At 33.8% G+C, this 14,618-nt stretch overlaps 1 protein-coding gene across 13 annotated transcripts in view; it reads right to left on the reverse strand.

Moving 5' to 3' along the window:
- The window catches only part of LOC102676276 (leucine-rich repeat-containing protein 24), a 419,962-nt gene that overhangs the window by 16,541 nt on the left and 388,803 nt on the right, over positions 1-14,618 (reverse strand). Inside the window, exon 5 of one of the 13 annotated variants that reach the window (XM_031509245.1) lies at positions 7,991-8,055. The exons of 11 other annotated variants lie outside the window; for them this stretch is intronic. The gene's annotated coding sequence lies outside the window, so the exon portion shown is untranslated. Of the gene's footprint in view, positions 1-2,701; positions 2,861-7,990; positions 8,056-14,618 lie in introns of those variants that run through there. One more of the 13 variants, XM_006613083.2, reaches the window with a different exon arrangement.

Genomic DNA, 14,618 nt, shown 5'->3' on the forward strand with positions numbered 1-14,618 from the left:
CCGCTCATAACTTTGAACCATACACGAATAACCATTTCACATCCCACATCCAATAATTAAACACACCGCAACGGTCGTTTATCACGTACGCAGCGAATGCAAAAACAATGGAAACGTTTCTGTTTCAGAGAAAAGGGAGAGCCGATTTCAAAAGGCCAAAACACATCGCGTCACCGACAGAAGCGGAATTCAAATATCATCCAGACTTCGTTGATATTTCATCGGCCAAAAAATCCACGATTTTCGGTACTTTAATATTTTCATTGGCCAGTGGGAGGCAACGCGTATCCCTGGAATCGAAATGTTCCGTTAAAAATCGGGGAAGCTTTCGATCCGGGAGAGATAATTGTAGCCCCAGGCGAAAATTAATGGACCGCTGTATATTAACGATAGAAAATACGTTATTCATCCAATAATGAATATTCCCCGTGTTCGACGTGAGTGAGTATCGAAAAATAGAGAGGAGTGCATCGAACGATCGATGCACTATAGAAGGGTTCGAAAGATATTTCATAATTTGGTCATTTTTCGAGCGGGTACATGTCACGCGCGAACGTTCACCTCGTTTCGAGCTACATTCCCGTGTCGAAGAATAATGAAGGATCGATGATATTTTAGTTCCGGATAATTAAGTAATCCTTTCCTAATATTTAAACTTTCGAAAAATAATTTATCAATAGTGTTATTAATATTTTTAATGTTAAGTAATTTTTCTTTTCTTTCTCTCTCTTTCTTTCTTTCTCTCTTTAAAAGAATATTTGAATTTAAAGAAATACAAGTGTATAGATATTTCATTTATGCTTCCAGAAAAGAATTGGAATTATTTTTTTAAGAGGGATCGTATCGTTATGGTAAAGGCGCCGCGTAATCGACTTTCTAATTATAAATGAGAAACGGTCAGAGACGGCGGACAAAGCGCGAAGGGAAGTTTGAACTCTCCACGCGGGGTCATTTTCCACCGATAAGCTGTTAATACTTAATTACCAATGAATATCGATACCGCCGACGCCGGCTCCGTTCGAATAATACGTACGTTGATAATACGTAGCCGCCGACCCCTGCACGAAATGCTTCCGCAATTATTCCCATATTTTTTGTCTGCGCAAACTCGACAAATTTTTATGACCACGTGAGCCCACGATCCCTTTTCGAAAGGGCAAACGTGGTCGTTAATACGAACAGGGGTTGTTATCTCGATTCTGATCTCATAATATCCATAACACGATGGGGAAAGTCGTATTTATAATTTATGTCATAAATGGTGAGTCATAAAATAAGTGACTGATATCTTTCTACGTTTTTTTTTTTCTTTATTGATTTTGAAAGTAAATGAAATAATTTCTTCACGAAAAAAAGTATATTTGAGAAGTATAATTTAATTAATTTCATTAATGTAATAAAATCTCGATAAATCTTCTGTTTTGCTTTCAATTTTATGATATTAATTAATTACCGTATTAATGATTGAGGCAATTAATGTACTATTTTAAAAAAAGAATCGATAAAAACTCTATTGTACCAAAAGATAATGACGTTACTTTAATCATAAAGAAATTACGCAATTATTTATCAATTAAAAAACCATTTTTTTTTTTTTTTTAGTAAAAAATCATTTCAAACCATGTTCATTCAAACAAATCCATCCATTGATCATTAAATAATCCTACAGATATACCACCTTCGCTTTATACATATAAATCAACACAAACTATATAATACTACATAAACGTCCGCAAACGCATGTGCGAAATGGTTATAATGAAGAAACGTGCGTAGATGGCGGTAGCGGCGCAGACCTCCGCCATTACGCCCGCTTCTGGTTACAGGCTCGTATTCCTGTAATACGACAGGGATATGGGGAAAACCAAGACGGCACCCCAGAAGGCTCGAAGCAGGATATTAATATGGGTGAGAAGTCGATATTACACCTGCTGCCTCCCCCCTCACGGGACGACACCCTTTATGTAACTAAACCTCTCGACGTGTGTTTGGCCACACGCACGTAACGCAACCATGTGCGCACACGAATATAGGGAAACGGCAGAATACTGCTTGTGATTACGAGATACAACCGTCTCCGGGGAGGTTTCTAAGGAAGAACGATGTCGCGGCAAGGGAACACGCACACGTATACCTATGTATTTACGCAGATGGAGGATCATATGGGTCATCATATAGCTCCTCTTTTCGGCGATCCTATCCACCCTTTTCCCATGTGTTCCTCGAGCAAGTTTATACAGAAAGGATTAGAGACAAGGGGGAAATTTTTCTGGTAACACGTTGAGATTTGTGTTAATTGGGAATGAATAGGGTGCTGAAACCAGTTGAAACCAACATGGCTCGTTGTGTGCATTAAGAAATACGTAATGCGTTCTTCGTGTTTGCCGAAACTCTTTCTGATGTTGCTTGGTTTATGGGAAAACTTGAAAATGGGGTGTTGTTTTTTTCGTTAATTTTTGGAAGAGTTAATCTTGATTTACTACGAGGGGATGGTGAAACATTATGTTAGTTGCTGTTTCTTTTTTTTCTTTCTTTCTTTCTTTCTTTCTTTCTTTAATGATGAATTTTGACGAAACGAATGATTCAGAAGTATATTTAGAAGTAGGTTTTTGATATAAAAGTAAATATAATATTTCTCTATACGTAGAAACGAAATTTGGAGCAAAGGAATACATAATTTTGCAGCCAAATATATACTTACGCGAGCGAAATTACACGTCGCTTCCCTATTTTCAAACGTATCCACAGAGAAGATATTTGACCGACACAAAGTTGCATATTTCGTTGCCGTAATTATGCATCGGGGGAACATCATAATGAGGTTGTAAAATTCAAACAAAATGCAACTGTTGTCGAATAGATGATACGAAGATTATACCACGAATTCTTCCTTTTTTCTTTTTCTCTTTCTTCAACATCTACTTGTGACGTACGACGACATAAAACGAAATACACACTAATCACTAATCTTTTGGAAATTTACGAAAAAAAAAACTCATTCGATTCGAAAGAATATTACTATTTCAAAATTCGATCTTTTTTATTGAAAATATTCTTCAGATAACGAATTCACTGACGATATAACTATAATAATTTTCTTTCGCAACAAATTTTACATTTTACAACCGGTTTCACCGTGATCTTTCATTTCTTGAAGACACTTGTGCACATTACGAAGGAACTTGCGAAACTAATCGGACGAATAGTGGCGAGCTTTTGTTATTGACGTGATTGAAGCGCGACGTTATAATTCTCCTTCCTATCTCTCTATCCGTATGAACACATAGACACCGCGATATAATAAAGTGCACAGATGTCAAAGCAAGACACAGCTGTGCTCCGTAGGAAACTCGTATTTATCAGCGGATTGCTAAGATTACGCGGCTCTATTCATCTAATAGGATATCCTCGGGGATCGACTTGAACTGTCCGATCGAAACCAGTATACACGAAGCGAGTATTTGTAAGAAGGTAATAAAAGACAGGATGTATTGTCATCGTTCGTTGAAATGCTTGGAGGATAGCTCGTCTAAGAATAACTTGTCTAAGAAAGAATCGTCGTTTTCTTTTTGAATTTACGAAAAAAGTTACTCAATATAGAAATTGAATCAATATAGAAACGATATCGAAAGAAACATGGGATTATAGGATTATCTTTTTTAAAAAATCTATTTAACAAATTTTAATTTTAACGAAATCGATATATTTATTTATTTTATATAAATACTTAGAATTTTAATAAAGAAAATTGTTGATTTCAGAAATTCAATTTCGAAAAATTTGGAATGTAAGAAGATTAAAAAAAAAAAAAAAAAGGAGTGAATTTTGTATAGATCATCGAGCTCATTGCTTTCATTTTGTTGAAACTATTGCGATATACGCGAATAAAACTGCCAGGGTCGTTTTGATAAATGCGTTGTTTGAATATAATTAAAGAATATTCAATTCAAGAGGAATTGATACTTTCATAACACGGTCGAATTATGTGGAATTAAAATGCGTGGAAGTTTTTCATCGGTATGATTTATTCCTCGGATGCGAAGTTTTGAGTGATTTATAAATATCAGTGATGTTGGCTTTTCAATTTATCGGATCAAGCTTCGTAATTCTGATCCAATTCCAGAAACTAATAAATTTCAACGTATCAAAATGATAACGTGACAATGGCAGTTTCTGCGCGAAATGAGAAATGGAATGTGATTTACTTTTTTAAATTAAACGATCATTATTTTTTATCTTACTCTTTCTTTTCTTTCATTCCTTTATTATGGATCTACAATATATATTTGACCATGGTCAACGATGGAATACCATTATAAATTTTCTTATAAAATACAAGCGTGTAGAAATTTAATTTATAAAAAGGCAAGATTATTTGATGGATCAAACTTTTCCCCATTTTCATTAATTTTCTTCAATTTCATCGTAATTTATTTCAGTCTTGCAACATAAATTTCTAAGAATGGTAATTAGAGAAAAATTCGTTTAGATCTTTGTTCTTTGCTGTCAAAGATTATATTACATGAAATGAAAGTAGAAAAATTCAGTGACTGATCTACCGTACTTTTTAATCGTAATGAGAATCTTTCATTAAAAAAAAAAAAAAAAAAAAAAAAGGAGAAAATTACGAACAAACGATAATGAGCACGTTATGGTAACGGGCCAGATAATGAGATCTGCTGGCGTAAATCTTCGGTTGCAAGGTCATTTATCTGACGGTAGTATCAAGGATTTAAAGCCTTTGCTATGACATTATGTTCTTGGTAATTTTCTTTCGAGGCATGAAAAAATATGAAAGGCGGATTCGTTCTTGAGTCGAAAGGGGTGGATTTATGTGTAAAAAAGTAAAAAAAGTAAAAAGTATTAAAACTACTATTAAGAAAGTATTTTTTCATTTGGAAAATTTATCAACAATATTTCTATGCTTCTTTTTTTTTTTATTACTATGCAAATGTAAATTTAAATTTAATAATCGATCAATAATAAAATATATATATAGAGATATAATAGAAAGCAAACAAAACAAAATTTATTTTCATTCTTAATTTTGTAATCGTGAAATGGAAATTTTAAATAAAAAAGTGAACTCTTTAAATTAAAATAATTTATATAATTTCTGAATATTTCATAATATTATTAAGATCTGAGATATTATAATTTTTCAAAATTTTTTATGTTGGATGGATTGTTGAATAATCTGGAAAGATGATTAATAAATTTTGTGCAGATATCTTCATTATCTTTCTCCTTTTATCTTTCATTCGCTTTTCCAACCGATTATGAATGCAAATACGTGAGAATTCAAGAGGATGGTGAACGTCGAGGATAACAAGTATTTTCTGCCGTATGATGTAATAGAACATCCCTATTATTCTCGATCTCGTTAAAATTGCATTGGAAATCGTTATATCGACGACAATCTTCTTTGTCGTGAAATGTAATTCCTTATCGAAATTGTGAGCCTTTAATCACGCGAAAATATATTTTTTATCGCGTTTTATGTCACTTGTTTCTTCACCTTTTTTTTTTCTTCCTCTCTCCCCTTCTTTGCCAGAGAAAATTCTTTTATAAGCATTTATCGGCTAGAAGAAATTTAAGAAGTTTTGAATCGATACAAAATTTGATCAATTGTCGAGAAACTTTATGCGTTTTATCCATTTGAAAAAGTTTCTTTACCTAAGAAAAGTCAAGTTGAAATGCCAAATTGCCAAATAAATTTTAAACAAAAAGGATATAAAGGCGATCTGTGAACCAAAGAATGTTCGTAAAATCAAATGGAATAGAATACTCTCGCGGATACTCGAAGAAATAAGATCTGCATTTGTGTAAAAGGGAGAGGAAAGGAAAGAGAGAGAGAGAGAAAGAGAAGAAAAGAATCACGGCGAAGTGAGTTAGATAAACAAAAGAATTCATGGAAAAGTTAGGGCGGAATCGGGAATTCAGGTATGCACTTCACGTTCTTTCCGATATCGAATCGTGTCGCGGCAACGCAAGTTTCGCCCCTGTCTCGTGGCGCACCCGTCACGGTAGTTTTAAGTTTTCTGAATATTTACAGGCCACGTGTCGCGACACGAAATTGCGTAAACTTTTCAAATAAGCCGGATGATTGTGTAAACCATCCGAGAAACGAGCTACCGACTCGTTTCGTCGCGACGTTAATCAGAAGCTCGTTAAAGATACTTCTTAAGGTGTATCTGACGTGCTTGAGATTAATTTCAGAAACTCTAGTTGGCTGATTAGGGGGCCCTGTTATCGAATTTTCTTCCTCTGAATCTTTTATTCCCGGCTTGTTGTTGTTCCGTTGTTGTAATAAATTCGAAAGAGATTGAATTTCTCTAAAACTAACTTTTTTGAAGAGTAGAATGATATATATAGCAACGCGGATTTAGATATTCGCTTTATTCGCTTGCGAAGGGAAACGATAAATTTTTAAATTTTTAAATTTCGCGTATAATGAACTGCTTTAATAATCTTATTTATAATATTATTATTTTTAACCTTAACCGCGTAAAAAAAAAAAAAAAAAGAAAAAAAAGAAAGAATATCGAAATCCCATCTTAAGGAAGCACGGTATTTTCTTCTTCCTTTTCATAATGAACAGCCAGAAGCAAAACTTAGTTTTCAAAGCTAGAAGGTAAAGATTGAGAGAACCTGCGTTTTCTTTTTTTTTTTTTTTCACGTTCACGAGATCCTTTGATCTTTCGACGTCGCTATTAGAGTTCCGGTTTATCAGCCACGCGCAAATGAGAAACTTCTGATTCTGTGAAATATTCAGAGAACGCGTATCACCAGAGTTGTCCCTCTCCGTGAAATATTATTTGTCGGGATGAAATTATTTTTAAAAATGACATTTCGTACAAGATTGTTTCTATGGTTAAATCACAGAAATGGGGGAGGGTAATGTATTATTTTTATTATTATCGATAAAATAGATATTATAGCATCGCGAGGAGGTATGCAAATCTCGATTGAATTCATCAATGACACGATTGGATATTATGTTACATTTCAGCGTGTTCCGTCATATTTGATTTCTGATACGAAAGCTATCGGATTGACGAGGAGATCTCGTCAATAATAATCAACACGTTATTATAACGGTTATTAATTTTGGTATTTGCGTTGCTGTTAAAATCGTGTTAAATTATTAATATCAGAAATGACAGAGAAATACAGTGAAACGATAAAATGGATTACGAGTGTTTCAGTTTACTTAACACGTTTTCTAGAATTCTTTTTCTTTTCTTTTTATCTTTGATCCCGAATGAACGAAGATAAAAATTTCGATATGATACTTCAAATTCAAGATCGATATCAGACAAATTTATCGATTAAAAGTTCGTTAATATTCTGCTTAATACGCTCGACGAAAGACGCAAAGAAAAAAATTCGCTGAAATTTCGTTTCATTTCATAGTAATTCCCGCCAGTAGAAAATTTTAAATCGAGCTTTGGTTAAATTGTTCGGCATATATGCACGCTCGCGATTCTCGATTATTTTATTCCCAGAAAAAGGGGAGGGAGGCGTAAAAAAATATCAACGCTAGTTCCGTATACGATTTTCGTTGCAAGTTGTGCAAACAATCACCGACAATGAACCTTCCTTCCTCTCTGCCTATTTTTCTATCTATTTTTTTTTCTTCATAAGAAAGAAAGAATTCGCTGTATTGTTTAGAAAATCAACCTCGCCGCTCGTGTTTCACGAGAGACGAGGTAAAGAGAGAGAGAAAGAGAAGGAGAGAGAAAAGGAGAGAGAGAAGTAAAACTCAGGGCGGGTAAACAGGAATACGAATACCTGGCTGGATATCGAGTAGAAGGAAAACTTTGAAATTTATCGACTTAATCGTTTCAGGGTAGGAAAACCGTCGGGGTGAAAACGGGCCAGGCCGCGAACTTACCCCGAACAAATTTGAACCGGTTGTTTTCCAACCGGTCATTGGACGAGAGCAACACAACCTTAACGTATAAATGTAAATGTGAGGAACGCTTACCCTTAATTTAGATAGGAGCGAGAAATCCGTGACCGCCTTGAGCGTCACTTTGCCAAGGAAATGTTCTGCAACAGAGACAAAAGGGAGAAGGTTAATCGTTAAAATATATAATCGACGAATAAATTGAAATAAATTAATATAAACATTATTTTTCATCGTGTTATTTCGTGTTACATTATATTCTTTTAATGCATCCAATTAGAAAAGATTACAGATTAAACGTTACATTATAAGAAACTTTCTTGCATTTTAATCCACCTTTTATACAATAATATGATTAATGGAAGAGAACACTTTCGTTTAATCACTTTTTCCTTTTTTTATACGATAAAATTAATATTCTTACATACTTTTTTTTTTATTAAAATATCCTATGAAATTATTCTACGAAAAACTTTAAATTACAAATTCGAATACTCGAATATAAATTGTTAGAAAAATATTAATTAATTGTTTCATTAAGAAATTCTATTATTTAATAACTTTGGCATTTTTAAATAAATATCAATTCGAGCTACTTTTTTTTTTTAAGAAATCCTATCCACTCCGATAAGAATCCGAAGAACATCGCACGCTCCATTGCCTCGAAGAATAACGGAATAACTCATCGACTTCTCCCTTTCTCAAATTACAACCTGTGAAGAGAACAATCTCCTCCTATAATCCACCGAATCCACAACCGTTCCCAATACACGCGTAACATCTAATTTAATCCTCGAGAAGTAGCAACCCTCCCCGACGAAAGAAGATAAGCAAACACGAGTCGAGTCCCCCTTTGCCCGGGACAGGAATTTTTAGCTTAGATTCGCGTAAATAATTCATCGAGGACGAAGAGGATTTCCGGTGGCGGTTCGCGGATTCCATCCCACTAGACAAACGCGCCCCACGTGGACAAAAGGGAAGCGATTTTTCCTCCCCCTCCGATTAGAAAGAGTGGGGACACAGAGTGGAAGGGACGATACCGTGTCGCGCGGTTCGACAAACAATGAAACAAAAAACTTTCTATTAATGGTAACAAAGGGAAGCCAGCCACAGAGATCTATTCACGAGTTATGCGCCGAATAAGCCGCTTTTCGAGATGACCGCTTTCAATTTAACGTTAGCGCGTCGAATATTCGCGGAAACCGCGACATAACATTCGATTCTCTCTCACTCTCTGTCTCTATTCCGGTAAACGGAAAAGTTTGCGTATCGATATGTGTTATGGCCGATGCGTGTCCACTGTATCGAGTTCGAATCGAGGAGGCGCGATAAATTTTCCGCGAGTGTGGAACGCCGTTGAAAATCGATGACACGTCGGCTCGGTATATTCGGTGTATTCGCTCGATATAAAGATGGGGACGTGGTAAAGCGGGAGGTCGTTTGTCTTGAGAACTGGAACGGAACCACGACAGGCATCGAGAAACTTCAGGTAAACGGAACTGTGCCATCCTTGGCGTGGCACGAAGAAGAAGAAGAAGAAGAAGGAGAAGGAGAAGAAGAAGATAAGAAAATCGAGGCCCATTGGAGAGTTCTTTTTTCTTACCTTGAAGTTGGGCGAAGATTTATTTGGGATGGCCAGGTTAGCCAGTTCTACCACAGATTAATAGGGATAAATCTTGGGGATCTGGATTTTGAAATTTTAGGTGGATCTCGTTTGTGTTGTGCATAATTGTGCGTTTGTTTTTATTTTCTTTGCAAAATATTTAAAATTTGAGAAATGCAATCGATACAGAGAAATTTCAGATGAATATGGGGTAAGTAGTTAACTCAAAATGTTAAATTTTTAATATGAAATTAGTAATGTTAATATCCTTGGAATGATGGAATTAAAAAATGAAACAAATTAAATAGATTACAGAAAATTAACAAGTTAACGAGGAGACAACAAAAGGTAAAAGATTAAAGAGGAGAGGTTTAAAGAGTTTATAAGGATTAAAGGTAGAACAATAGAGGACTGCTATCTTTTATCTTAATACGGCTAGAGTGAATTTTAAACACGTTATATTATAAGAAACTTCTTGCATTTTAATCCACCTTTTATGTAATAATATGATTAATGGAAGAGAACACTTTCATTTATGTGCTTTAATAACTTTTTCCTTTTTCATACGATAAAATTAATATTTTTATATGCTTTTTTTTTAATTAAAATATCCTATGAAATTACTAATTTAAATAAAAATTACAAATTCAAATATTCAACAAAAATGTAAAATTAATATTAAATGTACATATAAAGAAAAAAGTTATAAAATATTTTTAGATAAATTCCTTTGAGAGATTATATTTATATTATATGTTATAATAATTATAACATAAAATATTATAACAGAAAGCAACAGAGTAGGATAACTCTTTTCGATAATATCTACAAAATTTCCGAAATATTTAATACTAATTAGCCGATCTAACTAAACATGTTCGTTTTATCTACCGAATTACATAGAAACTCTCTGATCGAATTACATACAAATTAACATTCGTTCGAACGCTTTTCCAATTATGATAAATTCAATTTCATTCTACGAAAAAAATGAAACGAAAATTTATCACTTTTGTATTCTACATTTTAATACGTAAAAAAAAAAAAAAGTAGCATCAATTCCATTGAATTCCAATTCAATCTCTAAAATTTATCATCACCGATTCCCATCAGAAATGAACTCAGAAATTATCGTCAAGACTTGGAACCGTTAAATTACAACCACTTCAACTTCCACAACCGATAATCCACCAGAATCCGTACAATAGTACGACATGCAATAGGAGAGTCGCGGATATTGTCCAAAGTCATAACAAAGTGCTTCCACTTTCGCAGCCGTATTAATTGAATGCGCTATCACGAATACCATCTGAGAATTATCGATCGAGCCTGATTGGACGTGAGCTGGCAAGGATTCGAGGTCTTTCAAGGATCCTCACCCCCTCTTACAATCAACTGTTTTCAAGGAATGGAAAAAGCATTCGTTTATATGGCAAAATCAAAAGGGGAGCGAGGAGACAAATTTTACGAGAGTAATCTAAACCCAAGTTCCAGAGGCACGCAGATCTATACCGAAAATGTTTAATATTCTAAAGACGTACAGTGGTGCATAGTTTACGTTTCCCTCACGGACGCTTGAATTACTTCTACTCTTATTGCAGGTTTTTCCTTGCTGCCGTTTGTATCCCTGAATTGGAAGAAAGGGACCATTCTTTTTCGAATACCGTTATATATTTCTGTATTTAAATTTGCAAATGGTTGATTATATTCTTGTTAGTATTAACATATAAAAGAATTTAATTAATTATATATTATGAACGAAAAAGTATATTTTCATTAAAATTATTTATACTTTCGTAGAAAAAAAAAACTAATATGCCATATATTATGATCGTTCAATTATCGATTCGAATATAAATCGCAAATCGTTTTGCTCGTTCGTGTTTTTAAGATTATTTATCCTCGAGATCTCCTCGAGATCGAGAGGAGAGAAAATTGAGCAACGGTTGAAGGGTTTCATAAGCGACAAAACTTCATAAAATCTTGACGACCATCATTTCGGCAAAGTGCAAGGGAAAGTATCCGTATAACGTCTGTCAACCAGATGTCTCATGTCATAAATATTTTTCACAAATACGCTCGGTTTATTCCGCCTAAGCAATCACCGAAATTTCCAGCAATCTTTCTCCCCACGTGTTCTCACTCCGGCCGTTCACCCCTCCAAATAGATCTTTTGTCTTAGGCTTGACCATCCCTTGTCCAATCCAACTTCTCTTAAACAGACCTTTTCCTTCTTCTCTACCTTTCTCTCCCTTTCTCTTCCAAGCATTCTCTCCCAAGTTTGTATCAACCTCACTAAAATCGTTAGGTAGAAACGATATATCGTAGTCGTAAGTTTAAAGTCGTTAAAGTTAAGGGACGATGATCCAAACGATCCTGTTACACGTTTATAGAAGTATCTCTCATCTCAGACAACTTGCGAAAAGTCATTTGCAAAAATCTCGCTCACTCAAAAATGATCTCAGAAATATCTCAAGTTACGTATTTTCGTTCAAAAACTTTCGTAAACTTTAACTTCTTCTCAAATTTTATAACTGTGCTGCATCTTTTCCATCCCGATGAAAGAATAAATCTTACGGTCAAGTGAAAAATTTAAATCTTGTGAAACATTTCTGCACGAGAAAAAAGACAAAGATTTCGTAAATCGAGGGAGTTTGGGCGGGTTGCATGACTTTATGGGCAATTGTGCGCGAGCTAAAACTTTGGCCATTTTCTCCGGACACGTTGACGTAAATACATTGACTCGTGTTGTAATCTAATTTGTCATCTGGAGCTTGCCATCTTCGATAAATTTCACACGCGCCTCCTATAACTAGATTGCTATGTGGAGAAAAAGATACGATTCGAAGAATCCGAGTGTTTCGGCAAAAAAAAAGAATTAAAGTCGAATCTCTTCGTCCCGATGAAATATCGAAGAAAATATTTTTCGTTGTACAAATTGTTACGAAACTCGTAACAAATCGAATAGTTCTGAGAAAGATTGTACTGATTTTAATGAAATATTTTATTTATATATTTCAAAAATATTGATGTGGAAAATTTTTGGAAAATTTAATACGAATCAAAGAAATTCGAAAAATTAGTCTTAAAATGAATAATTAATTTTAAATAAAGTTTCAAGATATTATTTGTTCATTAAAATAAATTTATTAAGCATAAACTTAAAAAGAAAGATTTCTCTGGTGATTTTTCATATTTTTTAAATTTAAAAAAATCTATTTTATTTCTCACATCGAAGATTTTACGAAGATAAAGACTCTCCATTAGTTTCATAATTTATGTTGCATATTCAGATTGATTGATCAACGAATGTTAATAGAGAAGGAGAAAAAATCGATCGAACAACTTGATATTAAAATTGCGTTTAGTATGGAATTTTTAATCATTTGAGAATGAAAACTGTAGGATGTGATTTTATGTATTATTCACGTTGAACACATTGATTTTATTATACATACGATATATATAATGCAGCGCACAAGTTCTCTTCAGCCTTCTCTAGTAATTTTCCTAGAATCATTAATTATTCAAGATTCATCAACATTTGTAGAACTTTGATTAATTTTTAATAATTATCGTTCAACCGTACGTTGCTCGATCAAAGCTTTCTTATAATCGTGCATTTGCATAAAAAAGTAATATTACATAATCGCATAGTGAGCACTATTTGTAGACACGTATCTTGATATTACTCGATTGAAATGAATATAAAGAGAAAATAAAAAATATACGTTTTTCATTTTCCATTTTCATCCTCGTTTAACTATTTTATACTTTTTTTTTAATAATTTTTCCATTCTTTGATGCATTGAATTTCAATTCAGCAATTTTTAGTTCCTAATATATCATCACATCATAAAAGAAGATAGAAGAAGATACTATTAATTGAAAAGAAACTTTGATTCATCTTTTCGCGATTAAATAAATAATTGACACGATTATTTCTCGTTATTAAACGAAGAATCAAGCATGGATATTTTCTTTCCTTTAGCAAAAACATCGGTTTTACTGCATCTTGATAATTAATTACCATGGTTTAGTATCAAGGATGGCTGTCATTGAAAAAGATACACAGCTTGTTCCAAATTCTCTTATTAATTTCGTCGATGGATATCGCGAAACCAATTATTGTCATGCGAAGGTATTTCCACTCTGTTATATATATAGTTATTAGTTTCACAACTCCGTGCTATTTCACGGAGAATTGAATTTGAAATAAAGTGCTTGACAATTATTATAGGTAAAAGAATCGGGCATTCAATAAATAAAAATAGATATTTTTTACTTTTCTTTTTTTTTTTTTTCTGAAAGAAATTTAAATATCAGATGACCGATAAAAAAGTGATAAAATCTATATGTAGCTTGTTTCATAACTATATTGCAGATGTTCGTGCATATTCATATTTCCATAAACAGAACTGCAATAAAGAAATGCAATCTAAATAAAAACTTGTTTATTTTGAATATTTCTGCATATTTTTGCACATTAATATTTCCTATGTGTAAACATATAGGTCCCGTCATAACTATTAAACGACGAATCAAATAATCGTATCAGGAAATTAATACATCTCTTTCTTTTCAATTCTTAAAATATATTTTTTGAAATTGCACTATCTCGCACTCGTGCTCATTTTCTCCAATAACACTTTTTACAATAAAAATTTCAAACAATGACGCTAGCTTTCTATTGTCAGAGCCTCCCTTTTAAACTGCAAGCAAAAGAAAAGTAACAAAGGAAGGAAAAATTGAAAATTAAGTTAGCTCAAAGGAAACGAAGACTTCGTATCTTACAACCTCTACAAAACCCATATACAGAGCAGCAGTGGAACAAAACTTTATCGCTGCGGTTGGCACATTTACAAATACACGGAAATGTACCACCACGAAACCTACCACCGCATTCAAAAATCTTCTATTTTCGACATATTCCATCAAGGAGGAATTCTCTCAACATCTCAGTCCGCAACGTCTATAACGAGGCAAGAACCGCAGCTCCCTTTTCTTTCAGGCTATTTCTTCGCCGCGTGAAAAGAGCCACCCACCCCTCCCAGCAACGGCAGCAGAGGCTGGGCCGGTAACCAACCTAACGCGGGATCCCCC

This window comes from Apis dorsata, unplaced genomic scaffold, assembly GCF_000469605.1.
Source record: "Apis dorsata unplaced genomic scaffold, Apis dorsata 1.3 scaffold_133, whole genome shotgun sequence".
In the NCBI taxonomy this organism is placed as follows: domain Eukaryota; kingdom Metazoa; phylum Arthropoda; class Insecta; order Hymenoptera; family Apidae; genus Apis; species Apis dorsata.